The 21,599-nt window shown below is 44.3% G+C and overlaps 1 protein-coding gene and 1 pseudogene across 1 annotated transcript in view; one reads left to right on the plus strand and one right to left on the minus strand.

Moving 5' to 3' along the window:
* The window catches only part of LOC126254107 (uncharacterized), a 285,482-nt gene that overhangs the window by 200,251 nt on the left and 63,632 nt on the right, over positions 1–21,599 (minus strand). The gene's annotated exons all lie outside the window — the stretch shown is intronic.
* LOC126205910 (5S ribosomal RNA) lies at positions 2,737–2,854 on the plus strand (annotated as a pseudogene).

Genomic DNA, 21,599 nt, shown 5'->3' on the forward strand with positions numbered 1-21,599 from the left:
CACACCGCACTCCCGGCCGTTGTCAGCTTTCGCGACCGGAGCAGTTACTTCTCGGTCAATGGCCTCACAAAGGCTGAGTGCAACCCGGTTCCCAGCAGCGCTCAGCAGACCTGGACGGTTACCCATCCAAATGCTAGCCAAGCCCAACAACGCTTAATTTCAGAGAGCTGACAGGCACCGGTGATACCACTGCGGTAAGGCCTTTGGAAAATTAAAATGCTACTAAAGTAATAATGAGAGTCGGTACGGTGAAAATCATTTCGGTGAATTTGGACAGCACAATGAGATACTGCTTTAGACAACAAAACATATTATATGATTATGAAAGAGGAAGCATTCAGCAATGAAATGGCTAGAAAATGGATTTCAAACACCACCCTATTCCGGAAAGAGATTTTAATGAGCCACATTGTAAATGACGATTTTGTGCGAAATAGTGGCTTATGTTTTACTGGGCAAAAATGTCGTGCAGAATGCTCAACGCCAGGCATGACTAGGAGCGGTGCAGGAGCGTTCTCTACAAGTTACGTAATTCATACTTGACTGTTATAGAATAGACTTCGTATTACAAACAATAAATGTAGTACCAGAAAATCCAACAATCATATGGAATGACCATATTATTGAAGACAGGAAAACAATAACGTAGACCTTTTCATCTCACGCCACATCACAGAGGAATTTACGAATCTAGAGGATAACTCGCGCGAGCGCACTTCAGGGCACAAGAATTCCATTTGTTGTATATTTTGATCACTTGTACAAACAGATTTAACCGCTATGGTAGGTCGTGGCAAAATGCTAATTCTACGCCATAGAAATTTTCTGGGTCTTTATCAAGGACAAGACAAAACAGGACTTAACACGCTGATGCCCTTTAGCTGTTCCATCCAAAAGCAGATATGACCAAGGATATCATTGACTTTACGTGGTAACAGAACTATCACTGCTGAAAGTAAATCACTGCGATAGCAGCAACTCAGGAAAGGGCGAAAGTGATTAAGATAGGTTTTCTCATCACATTTCTTCATTCTGATCTAATAAGTTTGTTCCACCTTACCGTTGCACGTAATTATCGATCGAATTTTCATTTAATGTACAACTGAACAGTTTATTTCATGGTTCAATTACTGGGAGTTGCTTGTAAAAGAATTCATGAGCAATTTCCCATTTAGTACTTCTGAAAGGCCAAATTTTTTCCATCTGTACGCAACATCCCCTGAAGGCGGAAAGGCTGTGTTAGAATACGAGAACAAAGTTTTCACTCTTCTCTGGCGGAATGGGCGCTTATTGCGCATTACAATCGCGGTAGCGCGTGGGTGTGACAACTACGCACCACCACAGCCTCATACTGATTGCAGCTACTAACTCAACTGCTTTACGAAGTCTTTTCTGAAAAGCTTCAGGATTGTAAATAGTTTTCACGGGTTTGCCGCCGGATCACGTTGTGCAAATTCCACAATATTTCCTCGGAGCAACTATCCGACATCTTCAGGTGGTTCAAATTTTGCTCGTGGCTAGGTACGACTGACGATATCCGGACACCGACGCCCCGTTTTTAGAACACGCGCGCGTATTAAACCACCTGAAGATGTCGGATAGTTGCTCCTAGGAATTATTGTGGAATTTTCACAACGTGATCCGGCGGCAGACCCGTGAAGTCTATTTACAACACATCCCCCGGGAAAGCTTGAAGTGTCACAAGCTTCAGGATTGTTCGTTATGATGTAACCAAGTAAAAGTTCAAGCTCAACACCAGAGTTTTCTCCCCAACAATACGCTCAATCGCAGCATCTTGCACTTGGCATTACTGTTCTGAAATGACTAATCCCAAAATTAGAAGTACGCGCCTGTAAATAGAGAATGTCCTAATCTACAAATTGTGGAAAGAAGACTGTCGATGTACTGGCTTCTGTGGCTCCAAGTTGATACGACAAAAAAAAAGCACAATATCTATGAGACTGTCAATAGATTATTTAATCTAATATACATACGCTTCCGGAGAAGTAAAACGCGCCGACGTTCGTCATGCGATATAACCAGAATAGGATCTCTAAGTAATTATGAAATTAATGATAAACAGGAGAAACCAATAATTTGCCTCACCATCACGCGAGGATATGGAAATTTTAAAGGCTGAAGAATCAATATTACCTCTACCACTAACACGGAAGCGTCCTTAACTTCGAAGCACACGACATAAACACGAAACATCGTATCAGAATTTAAAAACAGATACAAGAAAAAATAAACATCCCAAAAATTAATACAATAATATCGAGAATCTGACGAAGAATGTTTTTCTGCGGCGTAGCCTGAGTTCCAGTTTAGGATGATACGTGACTGCCTTGAGTTGATGATGCCAACTTACGTGGACCCGAAATAATAAGTGTGCCAACGAACCGAGCTGGATTATGGTATCATGATTTCCACGCCTGCAATAGCAAGAGGACTAACACGATGTAACTCACAAACTGAGATACCAGGAGAAGCGAACAACAAAACGGAGAAAATAATAAATACGCCTGTGCAAAGTGCACTAAAGGGACGACAGGTTACAACACTGCTAGCTGAGAGGAGAAAAAAAAACTACGGACGATTTTTATTCGGTGGCGTATTTGCTGAAAGTAGGTAAGAACGTAGGCAGAATAGATTCACTGTCGCTAACAAGTAACTTGAAACAATGCAAGGGCATACGGAAAGATAGTGTAAATTTATCCACCAGCTGATTTAATCGCCAACGGCCTTGCCGCAGTGGTAACTCCGGTTCCCGTCAGTTCACCCAAGTTAAGCGCTGTCGGGCTGGGCTAGCACTTGGATGGGTGACCATCCGGTCTGCCGAGCGCTGTTGGCAAGCGGGGTGCACTCAGCCCTTGTGAGGCAAACTGAGGAGCTACTTGATAAGCAGCGGCTCCGGTCTCTGAAACTGACATACGGCCGGAAGAGCTGTGTGCTGACCACATGCCCCTGCATTCCCGCATCCAGTGACGCCTATGGGCTGAGGCACCGTTGGGCCTTCATAGCCTGTTCGGGAAGAGTTTAGTTTTAGTTGATTTAATCGAACGATTTCCTATTTTAGCTAATCATAGAGTACATAGTACACTACTGGCCATTAAAATTGAAACGCAGAGAAGGATAGCAAATGACGTTTTACTTACTGTGTTTACACGGTACAGTTGGTAGGAATTTTACAGATTATTTAGATATTATTTTTATAGATTATTTAGTAGACAGAGCTGCTACCTCTGGCAGCAAAGACGGCTCTAAGCCAGCTGAGCGTCGAGTCGAACTGAGCTTGAATGACGTACAGTATATATCTACGTCATTCAATGCTGCTTCAGCTGTATGCCAGAGGTCACCACTGTTAGTGACTAGTGAGCGGTGGTGTGCAAATCTCTAGGCAACTCTAGAATGGATATTTTCAGTGGGTGACATATCTGGAGAACTTGCTGCCCAAGACAACAGTCAAACACGTTCTGTATCGAGGTGGGACAGGGCAGCAAGGGAAACATGCTATCTTGCGTTATCTTGTTGAAGGATATTTCACAGAGACGTTCAATGTATGGCACAGCCACTGGAGTTAACAACTGAGGAGATCGTGTCGTGCGCGTCTGTTTAACGATGAATGAAACTTCCTGGCAGATTAAAACTGTGTGCCGGACCGAGACTCGAACTCGGGACCTTTGCCTTTCGCGGGCAAGTGCTCTACCAACTGAGCTACCCAAGCACGACTCACGCCCCGTCCTCGCAGCTTTACTTCTGCCAGTACCTCGTCTCCTACCTTCAAGCTTTGGCGATGTTCGCTCTCATCGAAGCTTCCACACATCAAGGGGCTCCGGAAAGGCTCAAAATCATGAAAAGTTCAATTTTTACTTTTTTGCGTTTTCTGAATCTGCAGACTATACCTTTTAATAGATATATAATTTATTCAATTCCGAAGACTACAACTACTTTTAAATTTTTTTTGAAATGTGTTCTACATGGGCGTGACCTACTGTGGCGCTGTTAAACTGCTGTCAAACGGTGTTATTATTAACGTCCGTGTTCATCAGGTACATTTTAGTGATGTGAGATAAAGTATGTGTTGTGGCTAACCTGTGATGGTTCAATATATATCGCTGGTGTGATTGTCGATTGTTTTATGTTTATTTACTCTGTCGTTATCTCGAAAATATTCGTAATTAATTCTGTTTCTTGAGTCTCTGTTTTGTTGAAGTATAATAATAAGTAAAAGTAAAGTTATTATCCTCTGAAGGCTTTTAAGAAAAGGAGAAATGTTGGAAAGCCAAAGGTATGTGTTATTACTGTAAACAATAAAGACGATGAAAATCCCCAACATAGCTTGTGTCCCAAAGAAGAAGATAGTTGTTGTAAATATAACAAAGGATTGCTAACTGGTGAAGTGTACACTCATAAGCATAGTCTGCCTCATGCAATAATGGAGGTGATAAAACCTATTTTCAGAGACTTAGCAGCACCTGAACTGTTGAAAAAGTGTCTTCACGGAAAAACTCAAAACCCCAATGAAAGTGTAAATAGTGTTATATGGTCGAGAATCCCCAACACTGTATTTGTTGGAATAGAAACACTTCACTTTGGTGTGTATGATGCTTTTGCGACTTTCAATGATGGCAACATTGTAAGGTGCAAGGTATTTAGAAATATGGGAATGAAGATAGGTTCTAACATGGTACGAGCGATGCTTGCTTTAGACAAGGAACGCTTTCGGGCTGCAGACAGGGCTATAAAGAGTCTAGAAATACAAGCAAGAGTAAACAGGAGGAGGAACAAGAGGAAGCTGGAGGAGGAGTTTGCAGAGGATGAAGATAATCCATCCTATGGACCTGGAATGCACTAAAAAGTTAATCCAATCTTTGTCGCTCGATTCCCAAAACTTTTATTTTCTCATACTAATTACATGTTTTCTAAGGATCTTCCAAACATATTTGTTTCAAACTTTCAGTAAATGTTACACAGTACCTTCTGCATAATTTAACACAGCCTTTTTCCAAAAAACTGTATATTTTTGAATATATAAATAAAAAATTGCAAAAAAATGTTGTGAATTTTTATTACAATTGAAAAAAAATCATCTTTAATAACTGAACTAAAATTTTGTAAAATCCCTGTGTTAAGTTGTAGCCCATATTCCAATAAATAATCTGTAAAAAGTTCAACTTCCTACCTCAAATACTTTGTGAGGAAAGATGTAATTTATAAGCGTTATTTTAACATTGCAAGTATAGGGCGTTCCGGAGCCCCTTAATCGCCTCTGCTGCCACGTCAAGGTAAACCGCAACAAAGGGCGCCCTGTTAAGTCCATGGTGCTCTATACGTCGTCGTACTGCCGATGTGGATACTTGTCTCGCCAAAAGATTAATAATTTCCTGACTCAACGTAAGTGACACGTGGCCGTAAGATCCTGCACGACAGAGCGAACAATATTACCTGTGCTCTTCGGCGACAGACAGCAAAGCCGCAGACTAATGGCCCTCTTGAACTCATCGCTACCATATTCGCTTGACAATCGTGGGGAGCCTACCACGGTGAGCAGCAATATCGCGGATGGATAAACTGTATGCTCGATAGATCACTATCTTTCCACAGACGGATTCAAACGCTTGCTGGCAGACGCTTTTCCGTCTTGAAAGCGCCATAACATGATCTCACAAGTAAGCAACAGTCAAATGTGATTTCTGAATGAGACAGCGACTGTGTAATTTTTCCTTATGCGTAAAATGCTGACGGCGATATTCCTACCAAGTATGTGTGGTTGCGCTGAAATGTCAATCATCTGTATATCCAAACATGGGTTAGTTGCTGTTTCAATGGCCATCTTTGTAGTTCATAGTAAAATCTTAATATGGTGGTAACGTATGCGTTCTTCAAACGAAATTTCGGTTTGAATATCACTGTGGCCCTATTGGAAGTAGTAAGCCCTTGCCTTAATCCGATCCTCTGTATTGAATTCGGATGCTTACACCCTAGCTTGACCAAAGTTGCTTGTCAGAAGCGACGGGATTCACGTGACAGATGCACGGGCCAGACGCACTGTCGGCGGTGTGGTGCCTAGTCAGCAGAAACGCGATGTGGTGGGGAGCGGGGAAACAGTCCTCCCCTCAGATCCTTACCGCCGCGCGGCGGCCAATGGCCTGTGTTACTGGCTGCCAGAAAAATACTGCCATGCGAATGAACGCCACTGTTACGGCAAATTTTTTGTTAAATTCGCGCTTGTCTAGCCGCAGATGTGTCGAACAAGTCCGTATACGTACATAAAGTTTGTCAGTATAACTCACTGACGCAGACGCTGTTCGTATAATGGTATGCTGTATTTTGATACCGATGGGAACGGATACAAATGCAGGTACTGCGTTTCTAACATTTACTCTGGCACTGTGTTTGAAGAAGGAAACAAGACGCTGGTCCAGGGAATGTTTTAAAAGGAGAGAGAAAAATACACGTGAAAACCTGCTAAGGAAATGTTACGCTCAAAACCTGATGATTACATCAACTTTCTGAGGATGCACAGTGAAACAGTAACTTGTCCAGAGTTACTTCGCCCTCACACAGAAAAAGATACAAGTATGCGAAAAATCATTCTCTTCTACTTGGTCATCTAATGACAGTTCATTAAAACACCACAACGTGGAAACAGAGAACGTGATGACTGGGTGTTGTGTGATGTCCTTAGGTTAGTTAGGTTTAAGTAGTTCTAAGTTCTAGGGGACTGGTGACCATAGATGTTAAGTCCCATAGTGCTCAGAGCCATTTGAACCATTTGAAACAGAGTGTCAACACTGTACGTGGAAGAACCGGAGAACTTCGATTATTTTTTTTCCATTGCCGCTTTTCTGTAGCGTAGAATATTTATTTTCTTCTTAACCTCCTCGTGCGTAAGATACGACTGGGAAAAACGGAAACCGCTATCATTTTGGTAATTGTCAGCGCTATTTTGTTTTCATCCTAGATCGTAGTTTCCACAGTTGTGAAAACTCACGATACAGTGAGATATATTGCAATAAAATTATTTTTCACTGAACATATGCGGCCAAACATCGACACAAAATCTGCCATCTTTTCAAACTTGCCGTCAAGCAAAATTTTTCGCAAACACGTCAAACACGATTTATGCTTGACAAACAAGTCAAACAGCACTGTACACGGTCAAATGTTTGACACCCATAGTAAATTTTGACAAACTGTTTCATAGTGTCGCCTAGTTTTATTCTTCATGCACAGCGCCTCTAGAAAGTGAAAAGTTCTAGTAAAATGAGCATGCAAAACTCACATTCACACCGTAAACAATGAACAAAACAGTGATGTTCTAGCCGAATAAAATACAATGTGTAATTGAGGAACAAACCAATTTCAAAAGGTGCATACATACTACTAGTATTAATAAATTATTGATACAGTAGCTACTGATCCCAGGTGCACACAGAGGGAGTATTTTACCGATATTATTTCGGAATTATCAGAACACTGCTGAGATTACAGGATTTAATATAATTACATCACTCAAACCTCTTCATGTCAGTCACAGTTACTAAGTCGACGTTAACTGCACTCAAGAAAACGTTTTTAGAACGGCGTGTACTATCCTCTCTGGAGCAAGTCACGAGGCACACCCGACTACATTGGCGTCGCGGGCATGCTTCTCAGCAGCGGACTGTATTCCGGCATGGGACCACGCAAGCGGCTGTCACATAACAGCTGCAGCTAAGCTTCACAGCTGCGTAAAACAGTGCGCACACTGGACAGCCCGGGCACCGCCAGCCGTCAACGTGCCCCCGAGCTGAATCTCTGTAGTAACGGGTCATATGCTTATTACCTGGTTTGGATACACAGAAATTTGTCTTAAAAATTGTAGGGGAGGTGGAAACTTTGCTTTTTGGAAAATCTGGTCCGCAGAAATATGCCAATAAAATGCCCCAGCACCTCAAGCTGTCAAACGCCTTGTCACTAAGTGGTATCGAGGAAGCTCAGCTGAACTTTCGAACACTTCTCCATATCCTTGCTGCTGTCTCCAAATTCAGTAATAATTCATCAAAATATTTTACAGACGTCACGGTAAAATTGAAACATTTAACTCAATATTCGTGGCGTAACAAAATGCAGTTCATAAAGTGCAACTGTCACAGAGAATGTACCGGATATCTTATGCTCTTTCGTCTACTACACCGAAGATATGAGAGCATACTCGAAAGTAATGACTCCACATTTTTCTTGTGAAAATTCGTAAAGCGTTTTAAATACTCTCACACGTCTACATATTTGCAGCCCTCTGCCACTAGAAGGCTCCCAACTAAGTCGGTGCAGGAAAACAGCGTGCTGTAATCAAGTTTCGAATACGAAGAGTTCGTCCACATTAGCAGAACGCTGTCCTTTAGCCTGACAATGCCGGACAACACACGAACGCTGCGACATCTGCAAAAATCCGACGTCTTGGGTTCATGTCAGCGATCTTCCTCCATATATTCCTGACTTGGCGCCATCCGATTTTCATGATTTCCAATCCTTGAAGAACACATTCGAGAACATTGATAGTGATAAAGCGGTCCTAACAGAGGTGGGGTTGTGGCTCTGTCAAAAAAAGTCAAATATTCTACACTGAGCAACGGGGCCCATACGATGGTTTGTAGGCGGGGGAGCCTAGACCTGGGGGTCTGCAGTGTTTTTAATGTTTTGGAAGACGAATGGCAAGTAGCCATAAAAAGTTCCAATTCAGACCCTGTTAAAAAACCTACGTAACACCGACTTTTAAATCATTTTCTTGAAAGAAAGACACCTGACTACACTATTTTTTCCCCTTTCGTTGAGATATAGCCTCCCCGACAGCCTTGCCGCCGGATATGGGGGCCCTTGACAATGACGGTATCAGCAAACTGGTTCGTCGCCAGGGTGATTATGTTGAGAAATAAATATGCAGAAATGAAGAACAAAGATGCAGAATGTTAATGGAGTTTGTATGATTTAAAAAGCTTCAAGAGTTTTCACATAAATTCGGAAGCTTTACTTTCCAGCATGCTCTCGTACACAGCCGCCGCCGCTATCTCAGCATCATCTGTTGGGTAACTGACTGCCCAGTCCTAAAGTCGGCCGCTGTCTACTAGATATAGATGGAGCTGTACTTTAACGTGGGCTCGAGAAATGATGTAACATGGCAGTTTTTTCCATCAACAAATCATTGTCAGAGATAGACGGTTTAATATCCCCACCGACGGCCGATCTCAGTCGCAGGGGTTGGACGAACTAATTGGATTCCAGCCCTGCAACGTAATTTAACTTCCGTCTTCTCGTCATTGGCTTTCCTTCTGTATTCTATACTATATGCGAACTTGACTTTGGTACGGATTATGCATTCCTATCGGTCGCGGATGGAAAAATGTTTTTACACTACTGAGTTTTCGGCTTGATCGTTCCCAGCGCCAGTGTTACGAATTCCAAGTTCCTGGAACTTTGGCAGCAACAGCGGCAGTAGTAGGAACGGTATGCTTGTTGCTATGCTTTTATTCTTGTCTCCAGAGTAGCAACGTCAGACGGTGGTAATAGCTGCGACCCCACAACCGTTTGCCTGCTTTTGCGAGAGAGAGTTGGAAGGTAAACCTGTCGTTTGCATTGCACTGTCTTGCTTATAACGTTTTCGGCAAGCACAAAAGTGCTTTATTTTTGTCATCTAGCAGTCGTACGTATGAAGTGGTTCGAAAGTTAGGACAAATCTCAAAGTTCTACAGATTTTTCACTGAAGTTTTTGACTTGTTAACATAATACTACAGGCATCCGACACACCTTGTTGCATCTAGGCTACAGTTCAATTGTTATCATAAACAACATGGACAGTCTTACGCAGGATGGACTCCCGACTCTCAGTGTCTCTCACGCAAGTGCCATTTCACATGCCAGAACTGTAAAGTTTCCTATGCGGAATCATTGATTCAGGACGCGATTGTGCACCTTGCTCCTGACAGGGAGGTCAGGTAAAGCATTGGCTACATCCAGTCCTAGTCTCGGTGAAATACTTAAAATCTTTCGCTAACGAAATTCAGGTATCAATACTAGATTGTAGTAATTGCAAGCAATAGTTTACATCTCAACATTATGTCAAAATCGCCCTCCCTCCTTGGCACTGTGACTTCATGATAAGTCTAAGAAACTCTAGTCTTGCCCTGACTGCGGCAACCAGCATTTAGAAGCGACTGTTCACGTGACACAGCTGACTGTTGGGACTGTGGGGAGTGGGTCCACCTTACAGTGGCCCACTGTGCGCACGCTCAGACATGGAAACTGAAGCCAACACTGATGTCACAGCTGAGAAATAATTTACAGCTGAGAAATAATTTACATATAAATATTTGGATCAGTTCGGTACCTATATCACAGCAAACGAGGGGTCTCCCATGGGTCACCCATGGTGAGAGAAACTCTACCTGCATCTGACGCCTGACAACCCAATTAAGGGCGAAGACAGTAACAGAACAAAAATAATGTCTTCTAGTCGGGAGATCTAGAGCAAGAAAAGTGAGGAAGCTAGAAACTTAATGAACGGCATGTGAACCATCAAAAACAAAACCAAGATGATGGAAATAGGTAAGGCAGCAAGCGGGTGTACACAGGACTCTGCCTGCAATGAGAACTGCTCCACCCACAGCCATCCCACCCCTGATCCATTGTAGTCAAGGCATTAAAGAACACCCAAAATAGGGTGTGGCAGAAAAAGTAGCAAACCACATCTAAAAACAACTGAAACAGGATAAAAGAGGGATGAAAGAGGGGCTGGAAAAGGATGCAGGGTCGAAGATTTTCCAACCCAGTATGCAGTGGGAGATCTCCTGACCTCAACCACCCTGCCCCAACCCGAAGTTGTCTTACAACGTCATATCTGCGAAAATAAATCACTTTCCCTCTCCGGGGGACACCATCGCGATGAAACACTGTCCGTGCGGGTGGAGAAGCTTGCATATCCGCATGAAGCTGACGACTATGTCGAAGGTAGAGGACCTACTGCTTGAAAGGCCTCAGCTGATGGATCAGACTAAGAGTGTACCACAACATCCCATCTCCCCTATCCACTTCTAATCCTACTCAACTCCCTGATCCAACACAAGGTGCACCCGAGGGGTGTGTGGCACATGGGAAAATGTGTCACAAACGGAGCCTCGGGGATACCGGGCGACCTCTCTGAATAAGTAGCCTTACACTGTGTGCAGAGTATTCGTGGTGTGGACCTTGTAGATCCCCAAAACTCGTAGAACCAATATGGACACGATTAAAGAAAATGTTGAAAAACAAACTGAGGGGCAAACTGAGACCTCAAATATCCAAACATTGGGGTCAGTACCAATGGAAGGCATTCCCACTACTGAATCAGGGTCTAGACCTGAGCCAGAAGCGGGAACTGTAATCAAGAAGCTAGACCAGATTAAGATCAAAGGCTTGTTTGGGGCCCAGAGGAGGAAACTACTCACCAAATAGAGGAAAAAGGAAGGAAAAGAATGGCTTCCTAAAGACAAGTGGAGGGAATTAAAGGGACTTGAACCTAAGACCCCCGGGAACAAACTGTCTCAAGTTGAAGGGGATAAGTAGACCCCCACTACGTCAAAGAGAGGTAGCAAGCGGATAAGGGAGGAATGAAAGACTCCCTCTTCCCTGGATAAGCGAGTCCAGAAAAAAAGAGGCAAGAAATAGGGAAGCAGACCTATAGTACTGCAGTCTCTGTTTTTAGGATGGCAGTTATCCAGGAAGGCTATCCACTGGTGGCCATCACCCCGCAGCAGGAGGAATTGGTACAGATGGCCCTCTTTGAAAAGATTGGGGGAGGGGGGGTGGACGCTGGTCCAGGACCCAACTTCAGGAGGGTCTATCTAGATCGTGGTACCCTCATTTTTGTCTGTGAAGGGGTGCACATGGTGAAACATGGTGGAATGGCTTAAGGACAAGGTGCCCATGTTATCCCCGCAGAAAGATACGAAGCTGCTGGTTAAGACTGTAGCGGAGCTTCTTAAGACCGCAACGATATAAATATGGGTACCAAAGATCCTTAAAGAAGTCTTTCCTAAGACACTGTTCACGAAAATAGGGGCCCAGAACCCAAAAGTCTCGACAGAAGACTGGAGAGTGATCAACGAGAAGGTTGCACCAGAAGGACGAATCCTGGTAGTGGAGGTCAGAGAGAAGTCCCTGAAGGCGATGTGGGAGCAGGATCTGAAATTGTTTTTAGGGTTCTCGCAGGGCACCGTCAGAGTTCTCAAAGACCTCAAAAATGGCAGCAAGACGGAGACTGGAGGTGCTGCAGATTAATCTACAGCACAGTAAAGGGGCCTCTGCTGCCCCGAGTCGCTGCCTGGGGAGGCAGGAAGTGGACGTGGCCCTGATACAAGAACCCTATTTATATAAAGGGGGTGTATCGGGCCTTGGTGGCACTGGAGGTAAACTGATATACACTAGAAATCTAAGAAACTCCAGAACATGCATCTATGTTAGAAATGGCATTTCTTTCATGCCAGTGATGGATTTCTGCTCTAGGGATTTAGTGACCATTAAAATGCAGTAATGTGAGAAAGGTATCACGAGGGAAATTGTTTTGGCCTCAGCATACCTCCCTTACGAAGACAGCTCTCCTCCTCCCTTGGCGGTGAGGAGACTGGTAGAGACTTGCCATCAGCAAAGTGACCAACTTCTGGTGGGATGCGACGCCAATGCCCACAACCTACTGCGGGGCAACAAGGACACCAACAGTAGAGGTGAGTACCTTCTTGAATCCCTTTTAGCTAACAACTTAGACATCCTGAATAGGGGCAATGAACCCACATTCAGGAATTGCAGAAGGGAAGAAGTAATTGACATAACCTTTAGTTCCATGATGATGGGCAGCTATGTCAAACAATGGCATATGGTGCTGGAGCCATCTTCATCCCAGGAAAACAGACTGGGAGACATATAGGAGGGAACTCGATTTAGGCTTATCAGAAATTAAAACCTCAATAAGGAATCCAGTAGAATTCGGAGGAAGTAGCAGAGGCTCTGCCACAGTGACCTCATATCAGGACAACTGCACCATCACCACGAAGTGCACAAATAGGAGTGTGCCTTGGTGGAATAACAACTTAGACATGCAAACAAAACAGGTATGGAGACTGTTTAATATTGCAAGATGTAAAGGACAATGGGATAAATATCATGAGGCCCCTGTCGACTACAGTCTTGCAATCAGACAAGCAACAGAGGCATCCTGGAAGGCATTCTGTGAGGAAGTGGAGAGCACGTCTGCACAAGATTCTCACTAGAGTACCAATCAAACCAGGAGGTATGTTGAGGAAGGAGGATGGGGAATATACAAAGACAGCACATGAGACATTGGAACTGCTCCTCAAGACTCACTTTCCTGAATATGCTCTTCCAGACAACACAGACCAGAATGTGAGAGAGACAACGGTTCTCAGGCACTCAAAGAGAGAACTGGGAATCGGCCAAGGAGTGTGTGGACTTTAGTAGGTGGTGGGAACACTCCAACCGTTCAAGTCACCTGGCCCAGATGGAATTTTTCCAGCTCTCCTGCAAAAGCCAGGAGAGAAGCTCATAAGAGTCCTATGCAGGCTACTCAGGGTTATCCTAGCAGTAGGAATCATTCCCAATGCTTGGAGGGCAGTGAAGGTTGTCTTCATTCAAAAGCCAGGGAGAATTGACCATACCAAGGCTAAGGATATGAGACCAATCAGTCTGTCCTCCTTCATTCTCAAAACATTGGAAAAATTGGTTAATGTATACGTTGGGGAGAGGAGATAAGTAGGGTCCCTCTACATTCAAACCAGCACACATATCAACCAGGTAAATCATGCGAGTCAGCTCTCCACAAACTTGTTGGGAAGGTGTGGAAAGCACTTCACTTCCAAGAAGTAGCCCTCTGCATCTTCCTGGATATCGAGGGGGCCTTCAGTCACACGACCTTCGATTCCATGCTAAGGGCAGCAAAGGTGCATGACCTGGGGACCACTATATGCAGGTGGACAAGGGCCTTGCTTGGTGGAAGGAAGGTAGAGGCTACCATGATGGTAATTAACACCACTAGAGGCTGCCCACAAAGATGAGTTTTGTCCTCTCTATTGTGGAATCTAGTGGTGAACGAACTCATCGTGGAATTAAATTCCAGACAATGCTTCTGCCAAAGATACGCTGATGACATTCTCATAGTAATACTTGGCAAATTTACTGACGCAGTTAGAAATATGGCACAAGGAAGCTTGGACATTGTGCACAGGATCTGAGGGTTAATCCTAAGGAGACTGTTGTGGTGCCATTAATGAAGAGACATATTCACTACTCAAGTTGGAATCGAACGCTCTTCGATGAAACTGTCTGTGAAGGGGCTAGTCAAATATCTAGGGATAACCTGAGATGAGAAGCTAACATGGACCCCTCACATTAAGAGTATCTGCTCAAAGGCAAAAAGTACTCTAGTGAGTGCTAGAAGGGCCTGTGGCAAAAACTGGGGCCTAAGCCCCAGGGGTATGTACTGGACATACACCACAGTGGTCAGACCTCGTATTTCCTACAGGGCCGTATTATGGTGGAAGAATGTAGAACAGTGGGTTGCAGCTAAGGAGCTTGCTAAGGTGCAGAGATTGGCCTGCTTAGCCATAACTGGCGGAATTAGCAGCACACCAACTGCTGGAATAAATGCCATGCCGGACATGCCTTCACTACACCTTTGGGTCAAGATGGAGGCAGCAGCTGGGTAACACATACTTAAAACGGGCAAAAACTGGGTGTCATTCGGATATCCAGAATCACACACCAACGTAGTGAGTGAGGTAAATATAGGAATGGCTAGGTAAATGCCTGCTGACTACATAATAACACCCAACTGCTTTGACAAGCCTTCAATATAATAATTGGAAGCAGGGAGCAGTGGGAAAAAACAGTTTGACACCGTACAGGAGAAATCTTTTTGTCACTGATGGGTCGAAAATAGACCAAGGTGTTGTGGTAGGGTGTACGGGGTCCAGCCAAGACTGGAGGGCATCATCTCTCTAGGAAAACTGTTGAAATTACTGCAATCATGGCATGTGTGGAGGAGAATATGCGCAGGTGCTACAAGGATTGTACCATCTACATCTGTTCAGACAGCCAGGTAGCTCTGATATCATTGGCAGCTCATGCAACAAGATCTAAGATTGTTGCAGAACACCACAGGGCTCTGTGGAGCTAGGGGGAAGTAATACGGTAAACCAAGTGTGGGTCCCTGGCCACTCAGGGATCTGTGGCAATGAACAAGCCAACAGATTGGCTAGGATGGAGGCAACAACTCCATTGGACCGGAACCTGTCCTGGCAATCACCAAGGCTATGATTAAATTAGAACTACAGAACTGGCTTGGGAAACAGCACTTAGGATATTGGACCAAGGTCTGTGTTTAAATTTGCAGTGAAGCTCTCTTTGCTTTCGCAGTAGTTTCCTAACTTTGTTGTTGAATCACGGTGAGTTTTTCCCGTCCCTCACAGTTTTACTCGGCACGTACCTGTCTAAATCGCATTTTGCGATTGCCTTGAACTTTTTTCCACGAACACTCAACACTGTCAGTGTCGGAATAGAAATTTTCGTTTTGATCTGTTAGGTAGTCTGAAATCTGCCTCCTATTACTCTTGCTAAACAGATAAACCTTCCTACCTTTTTTTATTTCCTATTTACTTCCATATTCAGAGATGCTGCAACGGCCTTATGATCACTGATTCCCCGTTCTGCGCTTACAGAGTCGAAAAGCTCGGGTCTGTTTGTTATCAGTAGGTCCAAGATGTTGTCTACACGAGTCGGTTCTCTGTTTAATTGCTCGAGGTAATTTTCGGATAGTGCAACCAGTATAATGTCACTCGATGCTCTGTCCCTACTACCCGTTCGAAGCATATGAGTGTCCTAGTCTATATCTGGTAAACTGAAATCTCCACCTAAGACTATAACATGCTGAGGAAATTTATGTGAAATGTATTCCAGATTTTCTCTCAGTTGTTCTGCCACTAATGCTGCTGAGTCGGGAGGTCGGTAAAAGGAGCCAATTATTAACCTAGCTCGGTTGTTGAGTATAACCTCCACCCATAATAATTCACAGGAACTATCCACTTGTATTTCACTACAGGATAAACTACTGCTAACAGCGACAAACACGCTACCACCAGTTGCATGCAATCTATCCTTTCTAAACACAGTCAGTGCCTTTGTAAAAATTTCGGCAGAATTTATCTCTGGCTTCAGCCAGCTTTCCGTATCTATAACGATTTCAGCTTTGGTGCTTTCTATTAGCGCTTGAAGTTCCGGTACTTTACCAACGCAGCTTCGACAGTTTACAATTACAATATCGAATGCTGCTTGGTCCCCGCATGTCCTGATTTTGCTCCGCACCCTTTGAAGCTGTTGCCCTTTCTGTACTTGCCCGAGGCCATCTAACCTAAAAAAAAAAAAAAAAAAAAAAAAAACCGCCCAGTCCACGCCACAGAACCCTTCTACCTGTGTAGCCGCCTGCTTTGTGTAGTGGACTCCTGACATATCCAGCGGAACCCGAAACCCCACCACCCTATGGCGCAAGTCGAGGAATCTGTAGCCCACAAGGTCGCAGAACCGTCTCAGCTTCTGATTCAGACCCTCCACTCGGCTCTGTACCAAAGGTCCGCAGTTAGTCCTGTCGACGATGCTGCAGATGGTGAGCTCTGCTTTCATCCCACTAGCGAGACTGGCAGTCTTCACCAAATCAGATAGCCGCCGGACGCCAGAGAGGATTTCCTCCGATCCATAGCGACACACATCATTGGTGCAGACATGAGTGACCACCTGCAGATGGGTGCACCCTGTACCATTCATGGCACCGGAAGGACCCTTTCCACATTTTGAATGACTCCCCCAGGTATGCACACGGAGTGCACATTGGTTTTCTTCCCCACCCTTGCAGCTATATCCCTAAGGGGACCTATTATGCGCCTGACGTTGGAGCTCCCAACTACCAGTAAGCCCACCCTCTGCGACCGCCCAGATCTTGCAGACTGAGAGGCAACCTCTGGAACAGGACAAGCAGCCATGTCCGCCCGAAGATCAGTATCAGACAGAGACAGAGCCTGAAACCAGTTCGTCAGACAAACTGGAGAGGCCTTCCGTTCAGCCCTCCGGAATGTCTTTCGGCCCCCCCCCCCCCCCTGCCACACCTCGAGACGATATCCCACTCCACCATGGGTGAGAGGTCAGCCTCAATGTGGGCAGTATCCCGGGCAGCAACAGCCGTAGTCCGATCGGGGGATGTGTGGGACAAGCTGGCTGTCCCCGACAAACCCCCGTCCGGAACCCCACAGTGATGCCCATTGGCAACAGCCTCAACCTGTGTGACCGAAACCAACACTGCCTGAAGCTGGGAGCAAAGGGATGCCAACTCAGCCCGCATCCGAACACAGTAGTGCTAAATACTGTTGTGCAATAAACGTCTGAACTTATCTACAGAGAGCACAAACAATTCGACACGAAATTTAAACGGTTATTAAAATACAAGACTGCCTAGCAAATGCAGTAATGCTGCTACTTGCGCACTGCTGACACACTGCTCGGCGGCAGAAGGCTAACTGTACTGTCAGTAACGTACAAAGACTATTTGAAAGAAATAAACAAATGACAGATGACTACGCGACTTTACACGTCACAGATATTAAAATGCAAATCTGCCCCTGCTAATTACGAAACTACACAATGATTTGACGGATTTAACTAAACAAGTGCGCTAAGAACGCGCAAACAAATTTTCAACTTGACTACAACACTTATTTAGTGTTCATATAAGCCACTTGCTGCTACTTGCGCACTGCTGACACACTGCACGGCGGCATGAACCACATTGGGGATAGGCTAAAACCCTTTCTCACTCTCTTCTCGAACACCGCTTCCCTTTCATGTCCCTTCGGCTCTTATAACTGCCACCTGATTTCTGTACAAATTGTAAATAGTCTTTCGCTCCTTGTACTTTCCCCATGCCACCTTTAGAATTTGAAAGCAGTATTCCAGTGAACACTGTCGAAAGCTTTCTCTAAGTATACAATTCCCATAAACGTAGGTATGCCTTTCCTTAACCTGCCTTCTAAGTCGTAGGGTCAGTACTGCTTCGAGTGTTCCTACATTTCTACAGAATCCAAACTGATCTTACCCGAGGTCGGCTTCTACCAGTTTTTCCATTCTTTTATAAAGAATTCGTGTAAGTATTTTGTAGCCATGAGTTATTAGACTGATAGTTTGGTAATTTTCACCCCAGTTATCACGTGCTTTCTTTGGAATTGGAATTATTATTTTCTTCTTGAAGTCTGAGGGTATTTCGCCTGTCTCATACATCTTGCTCACCAGGTGGCAGAGTTTTGTCATGGCAGGCTCTCCCAACGCTATCAGTTGCTCTAACAGAATGCTGTATACTCCCAGGGCCTTGTTTCGCGTTAGGTCTTTCAGTGCTTTGTCAGATTCTTCACAGATTATCCTATCTCCCTTCTCATCTGCCTCTACGTCCTCTTCCATTTCCATAATATTGCCCTCAACTAAATCTCTCTTGTATAGACCCTCTACATACTCCTTCAACCTTTCTGCTTTCCCTTCTTTGCTTAAGACCGGTTTTCCACCTGAACTCTTGATATTCATACAGTTGGTTCTCTTGTCTCCAACGGTCTCTTTAACTTCCCTGTAGGCAGTGTCTATTTTACTCCTAGTGACATATGCTTCTACATCCTTACATTTGTCCTCTAGCCATTCCTGCTTAGCCATTTTGCACTTCCTGTCAATCTCATGTTTTAGACGTTTGTCTTCCCTGTTACCTGATTCATTTATTGCATTTTAATAATTTCTCCTTTCATCGATTAAATTTAATCGCTCTTGTGAAAGCAACCCAATCTTCTTCTACCGTATTCGTTTCCCCTGTTCTTGTCAATGGTTCCCTAATGCACCCTGTGAAACCCTCTACAACTTCTGGTTCTTTCAGTTTATCCAAGTCCCATCTCCTTAAATCCCTGCCTTTCTGCAGTTTTAAACTGCAGTTCATCACCAATAAATTGTGGCCAGAGGCCACATACGCCTCTGGAAATGCCTTACAAATTAAAATCTGGTTCCTAATATTCTGTAGAACCACTACATAATGTGAAACCTCGCGATGTCTCCATGTCTATTCCACATATACAACCTTCTCTCACGATTTTTAAACGAAGTGTTAGCTATGATTAAATTACGCTCTGTGCAAAATTCTATCAGGCAGTTTCCTCCTTCATTCTTTTCCCCCAGTCCATATTCAATGACCACTATTTTTTATCTCACCGTACATTCCCTCAATCTCCTCCTTACCTTCAGAGCTAGTTAACATACGAACTTTGACTTCTGTGGTGGGTATGGGTTTCGTGTCCGTCTTGGCTACAATAATGTGTTCATAGTAGAGTTCCTATTTTTTTACTCATTTTTTAATCTACTCCTGCATTACCACTATTTGATTTTGTATTTAGAGCCCTGTATTCGCCTAACCCTGTAGTCACCTGACCATAAGTCTTATTCCTCCTGCCACCGAACTCCACTAATTCTCAATATATCTAACTTTAATCTATCCATTTCCCCTTTTAAATTTTCTAACCTACCTTCTTGATTAAGGGATCTGACATTCCACATTCCGATCCGCAGAACGCCAGTTTTGTTTCTTCTGATAACGACGTCCTCCCGAGTAGTTCCTGCCTGGAGATCCGGGGACTATTTTATCTCCGGAATATTTTACCCGAGAGGATGTCATCGTCATTTAACCATACAGTAGAGTTGCACGCCTTACAGAAAAATTTACGCCTGTAGTTTCCCCTTGCTTTCTGCCATTCGCAGTACCAGCACAGTTGGCTGTGTTGGCCCAGTTACCTCAGTTGTTGTGGAACTGTCCTTTTATGCTATTAAAAAAGTTCTGAGTGAATGGAGATACAATCTCACTACCGAACATCTGGAACAATACGAGATCGTTTATGTTTACAATAGCAGCAATATGTAAAATAATTTGAAGACGATATTTGAACGTTTAATTAGTATTCTCGGACTTAGGTTGTTCAAAAAATTCCTGATTGTGTGTTTTTTGAAGTAAGACATTATGGAGTTCTTATGCGTGCTGTTCTGCGTGCGATATATCTTGAAGTTGAACCTGTGCGTACATTGCTTTGAGCCGACTAAATCGCATCACATTCGTTTGTTACCGACAACAATACCAAATAAGGAATAATACTTGAAACATGGCGTGCGTCTTCTTCTTCTTCTTCTTCTTCTTATTCTTGCGATTTTTTATAAACTAATCTCAAAACAGATCCTGCCTAATCTCTCTCATACAGATCATTAGATCAGCATTCTCCTACCTGTACAATTTTTCGCGTATCCGGCGCTCTTCACCACAATGGATATGCACAGGTCCAACTTTGAGATACACTATGTGATCAGAAGTGTCCAGACACCTTGCTGAAAATGACTTACAAGATCGTGGTGCCCTCCATCGGTAATGCTGGTATTCAATATGTTGTTGGCCTACCCTTAGTCTTGATGACAGCTTCCACTCTTACAGGCATATATTCAATCAGGTGCTGGAAGGTTTCTAGGGAAACTGCAGCCCATTCTTCACGGAGTGCTGCACTGAGGAGAGGTATTGATGTCAGTTTGTGAGGCCTGTCATGAAGTCGGCGCTCCAAAACATCCCAAAGGTGTTCTATAGGAGTCAGGTCAGGACTCCATGCAAGCAAGTCCATCGCAGGGGTGTTATTGTCGTGGAACCACTCCGCCACAGGCCGTGCATAATGAACAGGTGCTCGATCATGTTGAAAGATGCAATCGCCATCCCCGAATTGCTCTTCAACAGTGGGAAGCAAGAATGTGCTTAAAACATCAAAGTAAGCCTGTGCTGTGATGGTGCCACGAAAAACGAGGGGTGCAAATCCCCTTCCGTGAAAAACACGACCACACCATAAAACCACCGCCTCCGAATTTTATTGTTGTCACTACACATGCTGGCAGACGACATTCACTGGGCATTCGCCATACTCACACCCTGCCATCAGATCGCCACATTGTGTACCGTGATTCTCACACCCTCCCATCAGATCGCCACATTGTGTACCGTGATTCGACACTGCACACAACGTCTTTCCACTGTTCAATTGTCCAATACCTAACGCCCCTTACACCTAGCGAGGAGTCGTTGGGATTTACCGGTGTGATATGAAATCCAAGTTTCCTCTCCTCCCGTCTAATTGTCATAGTACTTGCAGTGGATCCTGATGCAGTTTGGAATTTTTGTGTGATGGTCTGGATAGATCATCTGCCTGTTACACATTACGGCCCTCTTCAACTGTCGGTTGTCTGTCAGTCAGCAGACGAGGTCAGTCTGTACGCTTTTGTGCTGTATGTGTCCCTTCACGTTTCCACTTCACTGTCCGCCTGCTTAGCTCGGTGGTAACATGCTCGCCTCCCATGCAAACGGGCCCGGGTTCGATTCCCGGCCGAGTTGGAGATTTTCTCCACTCAGGGACTGGCTGTTGTGTTGTCACCATTATTTCATCCTAATCATCGTCGCGCAGGTCGCCCAATGTGGCGTC

The sequence above is a fragment of the Schistocerca nitens genome, chromosome 1 (genome assembly GCF_023898315.1).
Source record: "Schistocerca nitens isolate TAMUIC-IGC-003100 chromosome 1, iqSchNite1.1, whole genome shotgun sequence".
NCBI lineage: Eukaryota > Metazoa > Arthropoda > Insecta > Orthoptera > Acrididae > Schistocerca > Schistocerca nitens.